The sequence below is a fragment of the Eleutherodactylus coqui genome, chromosome 9, assembly GCF_035609145.1.
Source record: "Eleutherodactylus coqui strain aEleCoq1 chromosome 9, aEleCoq1.hap1, whole genome shotgun sequence".
Lineage (NCBI taxonomy): Eukaryota > Metazoa > Chordata > Amphibia > Anura > Eleutherodactylidae > Eleutherodactylus > Eleutherodactylus coqui.
Window position 1 is genome coordinate 134,428,456 of NC_089845.1, and position 19,993 is coordinate 134,448,448.

The window sequence follows — 19,993 nt, forward strand, 5'->3', positions numbered from 1 at the left end:
TTTGCTGTGCGCTGTGGACACTGGGTCGTGTGTGTGTGTGTGTGGGGGGGGGGGGGGGGGGGTTGGGCAGCATGTTACCCAGGAGAAGTGGCAGCAGAGTGTCATGCAGGCAGTGATTGTGCTTTGTTGGAGGTAGTGTGGTGCTTAGCTAAGGTATCCATTGCTAATGAGGGCTTTTCAGAAGTAAAAGTTGTTGGGAGGGGGGGGCACTCTTGCCGCTATTGTGGCTTAATAGTGGGACCTGTGAAGTTGAGATGCAGCCCAACATGTAGCCCCTCGCCTGCCCTATCCGTTGCTGTGTCGTTCCCATCACTTTGTAGAATTGCCCAGATTTTCACAAATGAAAACCTTAGCGAGCATCGGCGATATACAAAAATGCTCGGGTCGCCCATTGACTTCAATGGGGTTCGTTACTCGAAACGAACCCTCGAGCATCGCGAAAAATTCGTCTCGAGTAACGAGCACCCGAGCATTTTGGTGCTCGCTCATCTCTATTCGTTTTAACAATGGCATTATGTACGAGTTCAATTAAGTAATTTCAATAGACAGTAAATAAGCATCCCAAGCGTAAAAACGTACAGAGAAAACTACACCCTGAGGGTGCGTTCACACGAGCGCATAAACGGCGCGTTTTTGCGACCAAACGTATATACGTGACCATCTGAGGCAATGGTTTCGAATGTATTCGTTCACATGGGCGATTTTACGGCACGTAAAAGTGGCAACCCGAAAAAAAAACGGAGCATATGCGAACGAAATACGCGCCAACGCATATTCGATGGCCGAAAAGATAGTTTGCAAAGTAGGAACAAACGAAAATACTCAGTAATTACTCAATACTAAAATACTAAAATACTCAATAATAATCAGTTAGTCACATCTTGTCAGTCGCCAGGTCCCTAGCCAGTGCAGGGACCGCTGTCCAGTTGTCCGCCTGGGGTTAGCCAGGGCCGAGGCAAGTAGGCAGGGACAGTGGGGTGCGGGAAAATCAGGGCACCCCACCTGGCGCTCGGGGGGTCAGAGTGCCGTAACAGTAGTATTTGGAAGTTATGGAAAGAATTGACTGTAGCTTGTTCGTCACTTATCATAACTTCTATAGAATTCTGGGAAAGTGGCTGCTATGCATTAAGAAAATTCCTTGGAATTAGTTAAGGGCCATTTACACAGGACGATTATCACGTAAAATTGGTTCAAATGAATGAATTTGCGCAATAATCGTCATGTCAAAATGCACAGCCATTGCGTACTATTCATTTACAGTTTGTTGGTCGCTCACTTTTAACCAGAATGAAAATCATCACTGGCTTCTCGCTGAGTGTAAACTCTCCCTGCTCTGCGCTACACATAGAGGGCTTAGTCACATAGGCGCATCAGCGCCCGTGTGACTGAGCCCTTACTGCAGGAAGAAGACGGCTGCACTTCCGGACGGACGACTCCCCGGAGCGCCGAAGAAAGAACACATGACCGGCAATGAAGGCGGTCACATGTTCTTTCTTTAGGCGCTGCAGAGAGACGTCGGTCCTGAAGTGCAGCCGTCTTCTTCCTGAAGTAACACAGGCGCCGATGCGCCCGTGTAACTGAGCCCAGAATGTGAAGCAGTGATCTCCCTGTCTAATCCCTCCACACAACCGCTAACAACCTAGCGGGAAATTACATGGGCCAGAAATTGTTTTCTCTAAACTGCTTTCTGAAAGTGAATCAGTTAAAATAAATTCAGTTTAATGAGGTTTCCAAGTGCAAAAACAGTAGTACCTGTCTGCAAAGTTGCAAACCACATCTATCAGGTATTATAAAGGCATTAATAATAGGAATTATGAAAAAAAGTTTAGTACTGTGTTGGCCAGTCGAGCAACATGTGATTGTTCCCAGCAAGAGAAACCCGGTAGTCTTGTAGATATGATAACTTTTAATGGCTAACAAAAATCTATGATTTAAATGTGAGCTTCTGAACCAATGCAGGGTTCTTCTTCAGGCTTAAACGGAATAGATCTGAAGAGGCATGGATATTTATACACATTTATGACACACATACTTATGACAAGGCACAGGCATGGATGGGAATAATTTGCACTTAAAAAGAATACTACCACAGAACTACAAGCCTCCTTTAAGTAGTCACTGATAAGGGAGTGAAGTTCTTATGGTCTCTGCTGGCCTGGTGACTCCCCAAATACTAATGACTAGAGATGAGCAAACGTCCGAATCTTTTCGTCCGAGTAGTCAGTTACTTGGAAAAAGTGGTGCTCGGGTCCAAAAACACCCGAACCGAGTATGTTCGCTCATCTCTACTAAAGACCCATTTACACGCAAAAATGATTGCTCCAAATTTGCTCAAAAAATAGGGAGATGGACAGTTTTTGTGATCGTTTTGCATAAGCTGCTAATAGGCACTATTGCCCATTAGCAGCTTATTAGTTTCATTTGCATGTAAATGAGCATCCAGGAGCTATAGGCAGAGAACAGCAGGTGATCTGTTCTCTGCACACAGTTCCTTTCTTCAGCCATGGGGCTGCAAGCTGAATACAATGTAATCAGCGCACCCATGGAGAACACAGCCTGCGGTCCCTGCTATCAGCTCTCCCGCCGAAGGATAGATTTTATCCTTACCTAAAAATCATTGTTCGGACGAAAATTAAATGATGGTAGCATTTACATGCAACAATTATCGCTCAAAATATATCGTTTGAGGGAATTTTGAGTAATTATCATTGCGGGTAATTTGGCCTTAATTCAAGGAACAAAAAACCTTCACTCTCTTATCAGTGCCTACTTAAAGATGTTTGTATTCTGTTAAGTGCAAATTATTCACATCATGTCTGTACCTTGCATAAGTATATGTGTATAATTATGCATGCCTCCTCAGATCTATTTAATTTAAGCCTGAAGCAGACCTGCGTTGGTTCGAAAGCTCCCATTAACATCATGCATATTAGTTAGCCATTAAAAGGTATCATATCTACAAGATTACTTGGTTTCTCTTGCTGGGAATAATCACTTTTTAATAGGAATTAAAATTATGGACCCTCACAATCAAAAATGTTTTCCAAATGTCTAATCTGTGTCTGCCCCCTTTCATTTACATCCCATTGCTTCTAGTCTTTCCTTGTGCAAATGAGAATAGGGCTGATCCCTCTGCACTGTGACAGCCCTTCAGATATTTGTAGACAGCTATTAAGTCTCCTCTCCGCCTTCTTATTTGCAAGCTGAACATTCCCAGATCCTTTAACTGTTCCTCATAGGACATGATTTGCAGACCGCTCACCATCATGATATCTCTTATTGAAATTACTCCATTTGGTCAATGTCCTTTTTAAATTGCAGTATTCCAGATGAAGTCTGACAAAAGAAGAGTAGAGGGGAATATTTAGTCCTTTTTTCAGTAAGGATGGTATGAGATACTTTTATCAAATGCTTTGATGAAGTTAAAATATACTATATCTACCAAATTTCCATGATCAACCCAGTCAGTGATTGTGTCATAGAAGGAAATTAGATTTGTCTGGGATGACTTCTTTGTCACAAACCCATGCTGGCTCTGGATAGTTACTCCATTCTCATCCAAGGACATATATGTTGTTTAATAATTTGGTCAAAGATCTTTCCAGATATAGAAGTCAGGCTCACAGGCCTGTAACTTCCTAGTCCAACTTCTTCCCTTTTTTGAACACAGGGACAACATTTGCCTTTTTCCAATCTTCTGGGTCTTCTCCTGTTCTCCAGGAATTTTCAAAGATTACGGAATGTAGTTCAGCTATTACCTCTGCTGCTTTCTTCGGTACCCTGGGATGTAATTCATCTGAACCTGGAGATTTGAATTGAATTAATTTAGCTAAGTGCTCCCTCACCATCTCTCTTTACAGATAGCCTGGATTATTTTTCCCCCCAATAGCACAGGGAAGATCAGTTGATGTTGCATCTACTTTCTAAGAAAACAGATACAAAATAGGAATTTAAAAGTTTGGTCTTCTTAACATCATTTTTAACCAATTCATGATTTTTATCCTGTAAAAATGCTATAGCATTTTTGAATTTTCTTTTGACATACCTGCAAAATCATTTGTTATTGTTTTGGCCTCTCTTGCATGCCTTGATTCATATTAGCTTTAGCTTTTTTGACACTTGCCCTGCAGTTTCTGCAGACTATGTTATACTATTCTTTAGATATCCCCCCTCTTTCTATTTAATATCCCCCCTCTTTCTAGTTGTTTTTTCCTTTTTAGCATGTTTGTAAGTTATGTGTTCATCCATTCTGGCCTCAACCATTACCTCCCTGTTGGTAAGAATAAGCAGCATTTAGACATATGGAAGTGGCAGATGCTGGGTCTCTGGGGAAACACAGCTTCAACCTTTGGAGGGGTTTCATCGCCACAGTCTTACCTGATTTCAGTAGTTATGACTAGAGATGAGCGAGCGTACTCGGAAAAGCACTACTCGCTCGAGTAATTTGCTTTATCCGAGTATCGCTGTGCTTGTCCCTGAAGATTCGGGTGCCGCTGTGGCTGACAGGTGAGTCACAGCGGGGAGCAGGGGAGAGCGGGCGGGAGAGAAAGATCTCCCCTCCGTTCCTCCCCACTCTCCCCTGCAGCTCCCCGCTCCGTGCCGGCACCCGAATCTTCAGGGACGAGCACAGCGATACTCGGATAAAGCAAATTACTCGAGCGAGTAGTGCTTTTCCGAGTACGTTCAAGGGAGTCTCGATCTTAGTACACAGGTCCATCATTTTTTCCTGTGAGGCCCAGTACTCAGACGAGGAGGGAAGGGTTCTATACCTGAGAGGGATTATTCAGGGCAACAAGGTGACACTAGCGAACTTATATGCCCCCAATAAGGGACAGGTGCCGTGGCTGATAAAACTGCTCGAAATCCTAAAACAGTTTGCCACTGGACCGATCCTTATGGGAGGAGACATAAACCTAACTCTCTGTCCCCTTTTAGATTCCTCGACGGGAAAATCGCATATACCACAGACTAGGTTAAAGAGACTGAGCAAAGAACTGACTGATATGAGACTAGTAGACGCCTGGCGATACGCAAACCCGTCCGTAAAGGACTATACATATTTCTCAACAGTCCACTCCTCCTTCAAACGTCTAGACTACATATTTATTTCCGCATCCTTCTAAGAGTCAGTAGAGAGCACCGCTATAGACCCGATCGCAATATCTGACCATGCCCCTCTTCATACCAATATAAAACTTGCTACCGCCTCTCCACGTGAGTGGCGGTGGAAACTGAACCCATCACTCTTAGACAATGAAAAAGATAGGCAACATCTAAAAACAGCTATTGAAGAATATTTCTTACTCAACAAAAACAACGAGGCGCCCATGCCGATAATCTGGGAAGCCCATAAGGCATTCGCAAGAGGTTTACTGATTGCCCTGGGTTCAAGGGTTAAGCGTGGCCAACAGAAGGAGATTGAAGAGATGTTAAAACAAATCGCCAGATTAGAATAAGCAACAAAGTATTCCCAGAGTAAGTCCTCACTAGACAAACTAATTTCCCTAAGAAAAGAGCTAAAACTTTATCTGGAGAACAGATATAACAAAAAACACCTATACCTCAAACATACGGTCTACGCCCAGGGAAATAGAGGTAGTAAATACACCACTGCGCTTATTAAAAAAGCCCGTTCCAGAAATCTCATCAACTCTATTAAAACCAACTCCGGCCTCTCGGTCACCTCCTCTAGTGAGATCGCTAACGAGTTCCAGGCGTTCTATTCACGCCTCTATAACATTCAGAAACCCCTCTCTCCTACAGAAGATCTAGAGGCCCGGACTCGAACTGAGGCCTTTCTGGAGGACTTAGACCTGCCTAAGCTAGACGAAAAAGAGACAGCAGCTCTTATCTCCCCAGTTACCGCACAGGAAGTAGAGGATCTTATTGCCTCGTTCCCACCAGGAAAGAGCCCTGGCCCAGATGGCCTCCCACTAATTTATTTTAAAACCTTCAAATCCCTCCTGATCCCACAGTTAGTAGACTTATTTAACTCTTTACTACTTGGAACACACCTCCCAAAGCAGGCCCAAGAAGCCCATATAACCCTAATTCATAAGGACAAGAAGGACCCAGAAGATTGCGGAAGCTATAGGCCTATTTCGCTGATCAACTTTGATATGAAGTTGTGGGCTAAACTTTTAGCAAAGCGGCTTGAAAAATTCATTTCCCCCTTGATAAATCCCGAACAAACGGGGTTCGTCAGAGGAAAAGAGGGAAAAGACAATTGCATAAGACTGCTGCATGCCGCAAGATATGCTCAAACACAGAATATTCCTTTAGCTTTCATAAGCTCGGACGCAGAAAAAGCTTTCGACCGGGTCAACTGGTCCTACATGGAGCACGTCCTTTCTCACTTTAACTGCCCTTCCCCTCTCACTCCATTGTGCGCATTGCATAGAACTCTAGGACTTAGGTTGGACGCTTGCTCAGTCAGTACATGGCTGCTATTTAAAAACAAGACTATCTCGGAAGTCCACGCATTGGCCCACGAACCAACCTCTGCAATAATTGCGGAGCTGCTCCCCAACCACAATCTCACATTTCTAGCTCTAGCACATGTGAACAAAACAATTACGGACTTCTTGAAGGTGCACAAAACATCTAGACCCACCACCCTATTTGAGACTGCACTAGCTGAAAGAAACCCAAACAAAAGGAAGGTGGCGTATATTCGCAAACATTTTATTGCTCCCCCAACTCATACAAAACCCACGTTTGTTACTTCCTGGGAAAAAGAGCTAGGGATCTCCCTCACCCCCAGCGAAACGCGGCTCATACTGAGAACATCTTATGGGTTATCCCCTTGTGTCACCTCACAGGAGTCGCATTACAAGTTATTGGTAAGGTGGTATAGAACCCCTCAATGGTTATACGATCACAAACTGGCCTCGCAGGACAAGTGTTGGAGATGTGACTCGCACACCGGGTCATTCCTCCATATCTGGTGGGACTGCCCCTCTCTGCGACCTTTCTGGAACAATGTCGGATGTGTGCTGAAAAAGCTATCTCCAGGTCTAGCCCTTTCCCCCGAAGTGGCTCTCCTTTGGAAGCCTACAGCGGCTTTCCATCCCCTAAAACACAAATTAATAGCGTTCCTCATTGACGTAGCTAAGTCTCTCATCCCACTTAAGTGGCGCCAACAAGACCCACCCACTATGATTATGTGGAAGGATAAAGTAGATCTTCTCATGAATTTAGAAGAACTCTCAAGTTGGTCGAGGGGTTCTCATGAGACTTTCCTAAAAATTTGGTACCCCTGGAGATTAATTAGAGACGAAATTGGTTAAACATGCAGATGATATGCCTCCCTCCTCGGTAGGGTAACAGAAGTGTGATGTCGAAGCCCTACTCAGGGGGCCACTGAGACAAATCCGGTGCCAGTGCACGTTCCATACTCACAATAGCAGACAGGGCCAGTGGTCGGAGTATCTTTCGGACTCAGTTGGGAGATGCTCTCCCCCCACTTTTGAGCAATACAACTTGCTAACTTCCCCTCCCCCTTTTCCCTCACCCCCCCTTCACCCCCCCCCCAGTCTGTCTTGTCTACACTTTAGGTCGCCTTTATTTTGTCCAGGGTTAAGCCCGCTCCGCGGGCTGCCCCGCGGGGCGGAGCTGACCCAATCGATATGCAGTATTATGTTTGTTTTCTATCGGGGCGAGGAGACTTGGGTATTACTATGTGAGTAATGATATGTAGTATACTGTCAATACCTGTACCTTTGTCTGCCCTCCTTAATGGATTTTGTTTGTAATGAATCCAAAAATTTTTCAATAAAAATTGATTGAAAAAAAAAAAAGAATACTGCTGCAAGCTCAAGGCTTCACTCACACAGGCGTTTTTGTACAGTGTTTAGTGCTGCTTTTTCAGCACAGTGCTAAACCCTGTACAACGCTCCCATTCATTTCAATGGGGCTTCCCACACAAGGCTGAAAACGCAGCGTCTTCAATGCAGCAATTTGACAGTGTTGCATGTTCTATTTTTGGCCATTTTCAGCCGTGTTGCCCATTGAAATGAATGGGCAGCAGTTTCAGTGCTGACGAAAATGCGGCACAATTTGATACCATGCTTTTGGCATGACTAAACGCCCTAGCTATACTGCCTGTGATGTAGCTGTCCCTGGCGGTGCTCTTGGGACTTGTCGCCGCTGAGTGACAGTCCACTCAGCTAATCACAGCTAGCACTGGATGCATCCAATCACAGACATTTATTCATTGAATGGCTGTGATTGGATGCATCCAGTGCTGTCGCTGATTGGCTCAGCCAGCTGTCACTCAACAGTGCTAAGCCAATCAGAGCAATCGGCTAACTTCACAAGGTCCCAACAGCAGGGCTGGGAACAGCGGCTTTACCAGCTAGTTTAGTATTGATTCTTTTCTTTCATCAGCAGCCTCGGCTGCGCTTTCAGCCGTGCTGAAAACGCAGCCAAAACGCTGGCATAACACATTCCAGCGCTGCTGAAACCGGGCGGAATCTGCAGTAAATGCAGCGCTAAAAAATGCTGTGTTTCTGCAAATGCTTTTATGAGGAAGGCCTAAGGCCCTTTTATGCAGGATGATTATCGTTCTGATTGTTCAGGCTCCAGCAGAGTTTTGAATGATAACCGTCCCATATAAAAGCATGCAGAAACTGAATAACTGGATGAGAATTATCCAGTTATTCATTTTTTTAAGCATGCTTAAAATCTGAATGACCATCATTCAGTGTAAACAGCAGCTGTTCAGTACTGAGCGGCTGCTGCTTACCGTGAATAGAGAGAGAAGGGGGAGAGCAGGGAGAGAACTCTCCTCAGCCGCCTCGCCTCCCTGCTGGCCATTCTGTCGGTGATCCAGCGATATTCGCTTCTGTATAACAGCACAGAAGCGAGTATACACAGGGATACAAATGTCACCTTTGCCTGACACTTGGCCTGTATAAAAGGGTCTTTAGTTTGACCCATTACTTTTGCTTTAGAGATTCACAACAAATGTCTGGATAGTTAATATCTCCCATGATCCCTATGTCGTGCTTTTTCGAGAACGTACACATCTGATGAAGAAAGAGTTCATCCATATTTTCGTCCTGTCAAGCAGTCTATAGTAAAAGCTTGCCATTGTGTTCTTTCTGTTCTCTCCTTGTACCCAAACAGTTTCAACAGAACTGACATTCTCTGAAGCTTGAATATATTATTTACAGAATTTATTACACTTCATATCTGAATTTAGTTCACTTTAACATTTTAGATGTTGAAAATCTCCCAACTCTGATGAATTGTCATTTTTATACCAGAGTGTACAGTAATATGATGCAGGAAAACTTTCCCATTGCTCAGTTAAATTGTTAAAGGAGTTGTCTGGGACGATAATATTGATGACCTATCCTCATGATAGGTTATCAATATCAGATTGGCGGGGGTCCAATACTTGGTACCCTGACTGGTCAGCTGTTCACAGGAGGTAGAGAACTCTCCTCCAGCGACCCTGCCTCTCTGCTGGCTGCTCTGTGAGCGAGCCAGCACTACTAGCTCTTGTGCAGCAGCATGGGAGTGAGGACACACAGAGACGAGTGTTGGACATCGTTTGCCTGATACTCATAAAAAGGCCTTAGTCTCATTTAAGTGAATGGCAGATAGCTTTTGCACCATTTTGTGCCATTGCACTGTGAAGGGATCTGGGCTTTGGAGCCCCACTGATCTGATATTGATATTATAGTCTGATCTAATCGGTCTGATCTTATTTGATATTGTAATCCTGGATAACCTCTTTAGGGGGAGTATTGCTTTAAAGAATCAACAAAGATAATCAACTTTTATATAGATTTTTAAAAATATGTATAATGGTGTTCAATGGTGGACATTTCTTCTAAGGACATTATACAGAATTAAGCCCTATTTACACACAATGATTATCACTCAAAATTCACTCAATGTATGTTGAGTGATAATCATTGCGTGTAAATGCTACTATCATTTACATTTTGGCTGAATGATGATTTATAGTTGAGCTTAAAATCCATCGTTTGGCCGGACAGCTGATAGCAGGGACTGCCCACTGTGTTTCTCCGCGGGAGTGCTGATAATATTGTATTCAGCTGCAGTCTCATGGCAGAACAAAAGAGCTGTATGCAGATAACAGAGCGCCTGCTGTTCTCTGCATACAGTGCAGGGAGGCTCGTTTACATGCAAAGGAAGCTAATAAGATGCTAATGAACATTAGTGCCCATTAGCAGCTCATGCAAAATGATTGCTCAAACTGTTAATTATCCTATCTTTTGAACGAATTTTGAGCGATCATCTTTGCATGTAAATAAGGCTTTAGAACATGGTTTCTTTTTTTCAGAGGCACCACTACCATTTTCCTTGGTCTGTGTCTGATATTGCAGTTCTTTCCCCTCTAAGCACAAAAGTGCACTGTTTATTCACAGAAATATTTTCCCATCTTCCCTCGGACCATAATATAAAAACTGCAAGGCATTCAACTCGCTGCCTTGGATTCATTATTACTTTGTCTATCATTGGTTGGTTGCCAAGACCTGCTCCTCACCATAGGTAACTGCTTGTGAGAACATCTGTTTTGGTATCCGGAGTTTGTGTCATGCTCTAACTGCTTTTATTAGACTCATCTTCCTTATGGGCCCCTAGGGTTGCAGAGTTTGGATTTTCGTTTGCCCCTTATCACTAATAATAATACAAAACTGTACTAGATTGTGAGGCTTTAATTGCTGTGAGTCTGTGGGGCTCTCTTCTCTGTTTGATATGGAAAGTTCTGCATTATCTGACTAAAGACTGTGCTGATCCTGAATATCTATGGTTGACGATAGGTTGGTGAACTGTACAACCTCATTTAATAATATACATATGTTGAAGCTGTAGTGTACAAGAAGATGTGTTGTTCAAAAAATCCATTGATATACAGGTGTTCTGGGAAGGTCAATAACTTAATTAGTGAACAATGGGAAGGCACTGCTGGTTGCCTTTCTAGAGAAAATCTGCACTTCTCCTTGCCAACAACAAAACAAATAAAAAGCAAATGTTAATGAGCAAGTTGTTCAGAAGTGGTCAATGCCCTGCCTTGCTTTGTTCTTTATTTCTAAGCAGTACAACAAAAAGCAGAAGTGAACATTTACAGACATAGTGCATGAAAATCAACAAGACAACAGCAAAATCCAAGATATTTCTATAGATCCTTTTATTAACAAGTAAATGGCAAATCCCATAGAGTCTAATTCTGACAGAAAATACAATATTAAACAATTCTAATTTGGATTTTAGGGATTTACAAATCTTTAATTGCTAGCTAAAATATGATATTCAGAGATGTTTAAAAATGAGATTTTTCAAATTTCCCCATAATCCATATTTATTATGGAGTAAATTGGATCAAATCACAAAACAAGCAAACAAAAATTTAAAACACTGTCTAAAACATGTTAAATCGGTCTCAAAAGGCTGTAATAAACATTCTAGTTAACCAAAAAGGGCTGGATTAAAGTTTTTGGAGATAAATATGAAAGGGAGAGACAGATATATACAGATTCATATAGATAGTTGAAAGAGTGTGAGTTAACAGTTAATTCCACTGAAACTTAAAGGTGTTGTACTACAATAAACTTTTATCACCTATAGAATATGTAACAAACTTTGATTGATAGGAGTCTCCCAACTGAGACCGCCATCAATCCTGAGAATGGGGGTTCCGTGTCCCCCTCCTCTCCTCAATGTTGTATCACAGCACCCCTTGCAGTGAGGAGGAGAATGAAAGGAACATTATTTGCCCATGCTCGGTGCCATTCTATTCATTTTCAAAGGGACTTCCGGAGATAGCCAAGTCCTTGTACTCGGCTACTTCCTTTAGCCCAGTGGTGGCGAACCTATGGCACGCGTGCTAGAAGCAGCACGCAGAGCCCTACCCGCTGGTGCGCGTGCCAGCGGCTGCTCACCACGATACTGAATACTGGCCAGGATGCCCCAGCTCCCCAGCTGGTATTCACTCAACGGTGCTGCCAGCATCACTAATCCCAGATGCACACTGTGATGTAAGTGTGTACCCTGGATCCTCCTCCCCTTTCTGCTGAAGTCTCCTCCTTAGTTCCGCCAGAGCAGAAGAAAACAGGCTTCCGGACTCACACACTGACATCACAGTACTACTGAGACCACTGTGGGGGTCACTATTACTATTGAGACAACTGTTGGGATCACTATTACTGCTAAAGTTGCTGTGGGGGTCACTATTACTGCTGGGGCTATTGTGGGGGTCACTATTACTACTGAGGCCACTGTGGGGGTCACTATTACTACTGAGACCACTGTGGGGATCACTATTACTGCTGAGGCCACTGTGGAGGTCACTGTTACTGCTGACACTACTGTGAGGGCCACTATTACTACTAGGGCTACTGTTGGGATCACTATTACTACTGGGGCTACTGTGGGGGATACTATTACTGATGAAACCACTGCTGGGGTCCCTATTACTACTGAGATCACTGTGGAGGTCACTATTAATACAGAGACTACTATGAGGAACACTATTACTATTGGGGCAGCTGTGGTAGTCACTACTATTACGGGGACTACTGTGGAGGGGTCACAATTACTGCTGGGGCTGCTGTAGGGTTCACTTTAACTACTGGAGAAACTGTGGGGGACATTATTACTACTGAAACCACTGTGGGGGTCACTATTACTAAAGAGAGAGGTCACTATTACTGATGAGACTACTGTGGGGGTCACTATTATTGCGGAGGCCACTGTGGAGGTCACTATTACTGCTGACCCTACTGTGAGGGTCACTATTACTACTGGGGCTACTGTTGGTGGTCACTATTACTACTGAGATCAATATGAGGAACATTATTACTATTGGGGCAGCTGTGGTGGTCACTACTATTACTTGGGCTGTGGAGGGGTCACAATTACTGCTGAGGCTGCTGTGGGGTTCATTATAACTACTGGGAAAACTGTGGGGGCACTATTGCTACTGAAACCACTGTGGGGGTCACTATTTAAACTAGGGCTACTGAGGAGGTCACTATTACTGCTGAGGGGTCCTTATTATTGCTGAGGCCACTGTGGGGTCTTTATTACTACTGAGACCACTGTGGGGGTCACTATTACTACTGAGACCACTGTGGAGAACACTATTACTATGAGGGCCACTGTGAGGGGTCACTATTATTACTTGGGCTTCTGTGGGGGACACTATTACTACTGAAACCACTGTAGGGGTCACTATTACTACTGGGGCTACAGTGGAGGTCACTTTTACCACTGAGGGGGTCAATATTATTGAAGAGACTGCTATGAGGTCAGTATTTCTGCCGAGGCTGCTGTGGGGGTCACTATAACTACTGGGGCACCTGTGGTGGACACTATTACTACTGATACCACTTTAGGGGTCACTATTACTACTGGGGCTATGGTGGAGGTCACTATTACTGCTAAGGCCACTGTGGAGGTCACTTTTACTGCTGAGGGGGTCACTATTACAATTGAGGCCACTGTGGGGGACACTGTTACTGCTGACGCCACTGCGGGGGTGACTTTTACTGTTGAGGCCACTGGGGGGGGGGGGGTCACTATTACTACTGGGGTATGTTCACACATGGCATAACTTCCTCAGCAGGAATTTCCATGGGAAATTCCACAGCATTTCTGCATCCATAAAGCAGTCAAAATCGGCCTCCTGTCTATTTTGAAATAGTCATGTCTTTTTTATAATGATGGAGGTAATATCATACATTGTAATAAGCCCCATCCCCTGACATGTTGGCACTTTTTTTTTTTTTTTATGGAAATCTATTGATCTTTACTAAATGTAATAGACAAAACACGAGACAGTCAATTTAAATATCAAGTTAGAAACATTTGCTTTTAATAAAATGGCAGACTAAATAACGGTATTAACATGAAAGTGTCCACTGCATGGTGTAGTTTGTTGCGAGTGCTGGGACCAATGGCAACTCCGCACATCCAACGCCCTAGTAATAGTGCTATCCTGAGGGTTAGGTTTTCAGTTTAAAAAATAAGATTTGTATTAGTAAGGTAAATGGGTTTTGTTAAAAAGTGGAAATACATGGACTGACTTGTATGACAGTAAGGGTTCACCAATCGCAAGTCAGATAGAGGCGGACTATCATCACACACAAAGAAGGAACGACAGGAGGACAGATGTGGAGAATACAAATAAAAAAGGGGACACTGCATTTGGTTGCAATGAAGTTTATAAAACATTGTAGTCCACAGATCCTATCCACATACGGCTTCTTAAATTATCTTTTGAACAGATACATACTTGAGCTCTGGAGGGTTTACTAGGTCAGTGCGGCTCTCCTGACATCACACATCGTATAAACCATTTAGCCAGGAATGCGGTTTGCGGCTTCCTCCTCTGCGTCGGCCCTGTTGGCATTAATTTCTGCAAGTGTTCTTGCAAAGCGAGTCCATTCATCATTCCGGGGCACAGAAATTTGCTCTTCCACATCATAGATAAAAATTTAACAAAAAACAAAATCAGCGCCTACTCGGTCAAGTAAAATCAAATTTTCAGCTGGATACTGAAAGCACTCACCTGGTGCTCGGTGCGATCCACTGCCCAGCGGATCCACCGGCACCTATGTCCTTGCTCACTTGTATTATTATCCTGCGGTTTCCTATCCGGTATTCACCGGAGAGCGATCATCAGGGAGACAGCCCAATCCCGGCTGTATGTATGCACACGTTTCCAAAACGAAAAAGAGCCCCCGGCGCTCGCGGATTCCCAGGATGTTTAACGGACCCAAATGCCCATATAATATAATTATATTTTTATTATTGTAGACATTAACTACGCGTTTCGGCGGTCTCAGCCGCCCTCTTCAAGCATGATGCTTGAAGAGGGCAGCTGAGACCGCCGAAACGCGTAGTTAATGTCTACAATAATAAAAATATAATTATATTATATGGGCATTTGGGTCCGTTAAACATCCTGGGAATCCGCGAACGCCGGGGCTCTTTTTCGTTTTGGAAACGTGTGCATAGATAAAAATTTGTCCTTCAGAGTCTCCCACCGCGATCTCTCTACCAGAATGAGTCCATCTGACTCGGTTGAGAGCTGGGGTTCCCTCAACTGTAATGCTGGCTGTAGGAACCTCTGTGTCATTGTTGAGGTTCCACAGATCCAGCCGCCCTACTCCATCCACACAGGCAAACAGGGCTGGATGAGTGGGAGACCACATGATGTCATATACGTAGTCGGAGTTGTCCTCAAATGAATACAACGGTTTGTTATGCTTTGTTGTCCACAGTTTCACCGTCCAATCGAAAGAGGAAGTAACAAAGAGATGAGAAAAGTCCACGGCTCCGACAGCGAGGTGGCAGTGGATCCCTGTAATTGGTCCTTGATGTCCTTCAAACATTTCACTTATACTGGCTTTACTTCCATGGCGGCATGCTGTGTAGACAGAACCTTCTTCACTTCCCACCACAAAGTTGTTGACGTCTCCCACTGGGAAGGACATACAGGTGATAGCTACGGCCTTCGATTGCTTGTGAACTAACTCCATGCTGTCCTGCGGCTGAGAAAGAATATCAAGGCTCCATGAGCAGATCTTGCCATCTGTGGATATACTTATCAAATTCTGGGCATTCTGCGTGCCAACCACATTAACGCAATACACTGGATGCGTGTGAGCAGCAGCTGATAGTGGGGTCCTCTGGACTGGAGTCCTCTTGTTACTTCAATTGTCCCATAAGACAATTTGGCCTGAATACGTTCCACCAACTAGTTTGGGTGAAACTTTGCAAAAGCAGCTGACATAACCGCAGACTGGCAGTGAAACATATACTCCGGGGTCGTCTTCTTATATGACATGTTTGCACTTTGCGATAAATAAGTGGGTTTTGGGTTGCAGTTTGGGCACTCGGTTCGCCATCACTGCTCTAGCCCAATCAGTGAGCCTGCAGTGAAGAGTAGAGGCAGACACAAGACTGTTGTTCAACAGTGAGATCCCCAATGATCAGTTTTATCACCTACCTTGTGGGAAAGTGATAACATATATTGTAGTTTAAAGGGGTTCTCCATAAATGGAAAAAATGGTGGCCATCATTATAACCTGTGAGATACCCATTCAAGAATGTAGCTAGAACTGGTAGAATGCAGTTCTAGACCTGTGGAGGAAGAGTGGCAAGGGGAGTAGAAACCTAATACTACACTATTTGTTCCTGTCAGGCTTGCAATGTGGCCTGACAGAAACAAACAGTGCAGTGTTGGCCTCTTCCTCCACCACCCCTTCCCATCCCATATCTTACAGGCTAAAGGAATGGCAGACACTTTTTCCATTGCTGTAGAATCCCTTTAAGGTGCCCATAAAGTCCCATTAGTTGTTGGTAAAATGCTCATTTGACCTACAAACACCAAATACGAAAGAACTAATGTTGAGTAAACCAAACTAGTAGAATCCTATTTCGGCTTGAACTTTGTTAAAACTTTGTTTTAACACAAATACAATCCAAGCTTTTAAAAAAGTTCTACTGGTTTGGTTCACTCAAAATTAGTCCTGAACACCGGAGTATAACACTGTCTAAAAGCCCTAAAGGCCCTGTATAACACTCAGAAGGTTATACAGAACTTTTATGGTTCTTAGACAGTGTCATTACCAGTTTTAGTGGTATTGTGGAAATTCTGGTTTGGTTTGAACTAATACGGATTGAAGCAAACTTTTTGCAAAGGTTCGATGAACCAAACTTTTCAGAAGTTGTCTTATTACTACAAAGAAACCCATAATTATCTAAGATAAAGAAGAAAACATGTTCTTTACTTTTTTAAGCCAAAGCTGAATTTGTTTAATGACCTATATACATTTTAAGATGACTTCTACATGATGGTATCTCATATATTACATCATCCAATAAATGCGAATTTACTCAATAAATGCGAATTTACTAGAGATGAGTGAGCACACTCCTCCGAGCTTGATGCTCGATCGAGTATTAGGGTACTCGAGATGCTCGTTAATCAAGACGAGCACCATGCGGTACTCGAGTCAATTGCATTTCCTTCCCCGCATGTTTAGCGACATTTGTTAGCCAGTAAACATGCAGGGAAGGCATTACCACTTCCTGCTGTGACGTGCAAACCCTGTGCATGTCTACAGCAGTGAGTGGCTGGAGGGATCAGGTGACCGGTGAATACTTAAACTGGCGGCGCCCGCGGCTCTCCTCAGCATATGCTGGCAGAGTTTAGGGATAGAGCTGTTGAAATAAGGAAAGCGTTAGGGTAAGGATTAGGTTGCGGTTAGGCAGGGATCCTGACTTCAAGAACCCAACAGTCCTTCTTAGGGCTACTTCTAATTGTGTGCATTAGCATTTTAGCTGGATGAGACCAGTAGTGCACCAATTTTTTTTTCAAGCATCCCAGCTGTATTCTGCCCACTGGTAGAGTGTACTGCCAGGGGTGTACACACAGTACATAGGAATTTACCATTTTTAATTTACATTTTTTTTCTGGCCTTGCTCAGAGTCTATAAAAGCTACCAGTCTCTGTGGGCGATGAATTTTCCCTAGGTATCAGCGGTATATAGTGGTGTCATTTTTTCTGGTCCTGCAAAGAGCCTCTGAAATCAACCAGTCTCTGTGGGCGGAGAATTAGGCCTAGGTATCAGCGCTATACAGTGGGTTAATCTTTTCTGGCCCTGCTCAAAGCCTCTCATATCTACCAGTCTCTCTGGGCGGTGAATTTACTCTAGGTATCAGTGGTATACAGTGGTTTAGGTTTTTCTGGCCCTGCTGTATCTCTTATCCAACATGATGAAGACTAGGGGTAAGGGTCGAGGACGTGGACGTGGGCGTCCCAATGAAGGTGGGGGCAGAGGCCAAGGTCCTGGGTGAAACTGTGCCTGCTGCTGAGGGATTAGTAGAGCGCCGCGTATCTCCCCTCCCCAGCTTCATCTCACATTTTGCAGGTCCACGTGGCAGACGATTATTAAAAGCACAACAGTTCGATCAGGTGCTGACATGGATAGTGGATTGTGCCTCAAGTACTTTATTCAACATCCAGTTTTCCTCGCAGTTCCCTCACACCAGCCCAGGCACTGCACCTCTGAATCCTCAGGCTGCTCCTCCTTCCTCCCAGCCTGCTCAATCCAGGAAAAGGAGAGATTCTGAACAGGCATTCACCCAAGAACTCTTCTCGGGTCCCTGTCCTGAGTCTGAAAAAATGGTTCCACAGCCACGTGAGGAGTTTGTCGTGACCGATGCTGAAACATTGGAACTTTCACAGACTCAGGGTGATGAGGGTGGGGACTTTGAATTACTGTGTCAAGAGCTATTTGTGGATGGTGAGGATGAGACAAAGTTGTATGTCAGTGAGGTTGTTAGGGCAGTAAGTCTGAGGGAGGAGCAGACTGAGGAGTCAGAGCTGGTGGACGATGAGGTGACTGACCCCACCTGGCTTGCTAAGCCTACTGAAGACAGTGCTTCAGAGGGGGAGGCAAGACCAGCAGCAGAACAGGTTGGAAGAGGCAGTGGGGTGGCCAGGGGGAGAAGCAGGGCCAGAGCGAAAATTCCACCAACTCTTCTACACAGCACCCCCGCGCGGCAAGACTCCGTGCAGAGGGCTAGGTGTTCGAAGGTGTGGGGTTTTTTATTGAGAGCGCGGATGACTGACGAACAGTGGTGTGCAACCTGTGCCGCACCAAGATCAGCCGGGTAGTCACCACTACCAGCCTGACCACCACCAGCATGCGCAGGCATATGATTGCTAAGCACCCCACAAGGTGGTACGAAGGCCATTCACCGCCTGTGGGTCACACCACTGCCACTTCCCCAGTGTCAGAACCTGGCACAGAAATGCCATACCCCTCCTAGGACGCAGGCACGAGCGCCTCCCGGCTTGCACCCACACCCTGACCTCCACTGTCCTCCAACTTATCCAGCAATATCTCTCGGCGCAGCGTTCAGATGTCGCTAACACAATCGTTGGAACGAAAGCAGAAATACGCGGCCACCCACCCGCATGCACAAGCTTTAAACGTGCATATCGCACAACTACTCAGCCTGGAGATGCTGCCATACAGGCTAGTAGAAACATAGGCTTACCGCAACATGATGGTGGTACTCGGTCCCCAGTCGCCATTATTTTTCCCCGTGTGACGTCCCAGCCCTACACCAGAACGTCTCCCGCAACATAAACCGTACCCTCACCAACGTGCTTACTAGGAAGGTCCACTTAACCACGGACACGTAGACAAGTGCTGGCGGGCAGGGCCACTATATCTCCCTGACGGCACATTGGGTGAACTTGGTGGAGGCTGGGACCGAGTCTGACCCTGGGTCCGCCCACATGCTACCCACACCAAGGATTGCACGTCCCACCTCGGTGATGGTTTCTTTGGCTTATTATGCCACCTCCTCCAAACACCTCCCTCCTCCTCCACCCCCTCCCCCTCTCAATTACCATGTGTGAGCACATCGCCGGCAGTCGGAAGCTCGAGATGCTGCAGCACTGGGGTGGGGAAGCGTTAGCAGGCCATGCTGAAACTACACAGCTTGGGAGACAAGAGGCACACCACCCAAGAGCTGTTGCATAGTTTGACAGAGCAGACCGACCAGTGGATTTCACCGCTGAACCTCCAACCAGGCATGGTCGTGTGTGATAATGGGCGTAACCTTGTGGTGGCTCTGCAGCTTGGCAGACTAACAAACGTGCCATGCCTGGCCCACGTGTTCAATCTGGTGGTTTAGCAGTTTCTGAAAATTTACCCCCATTTATCTGACCTGCTCAGTAAGGTGCGTCGCGTGCGCGCCCATTTCAGGAAGTCCACCACAGATGCTGCCACCCTCAGGACACTGCAGCATCACTTCCAGCTGCCAGTGCACCGACTGCTGTGCGACGTGCCCACGCACTGAAATTCTACGCTGCACATGTTGGCCAGGCTGTAAGAGCAGCATAGAGCAATAGTAGAATACCAGCTGCAACATGGCTGTCAGAGTGGTAATCAGCCTTCACAGTTCTTCACAGAGGAGTGGGCCTGGATGG

General features: G+C 45.0%; 1 pseudogene; it reads right to left on the reverse strand.

Moving 5' to 3' along the window:
* Positions 1–14,909: 14,909 nt before the first annotated feature.
* Positions 14,910–15,829, reverse strand: LOC136578698 (cytoplasmic dynein 1 intermediate chain 2 pseudogene; annotated as a pseudogene).
* Between the last annotated feature and the right edge of the window lie 4,164 nt (positions 15,830–19,993).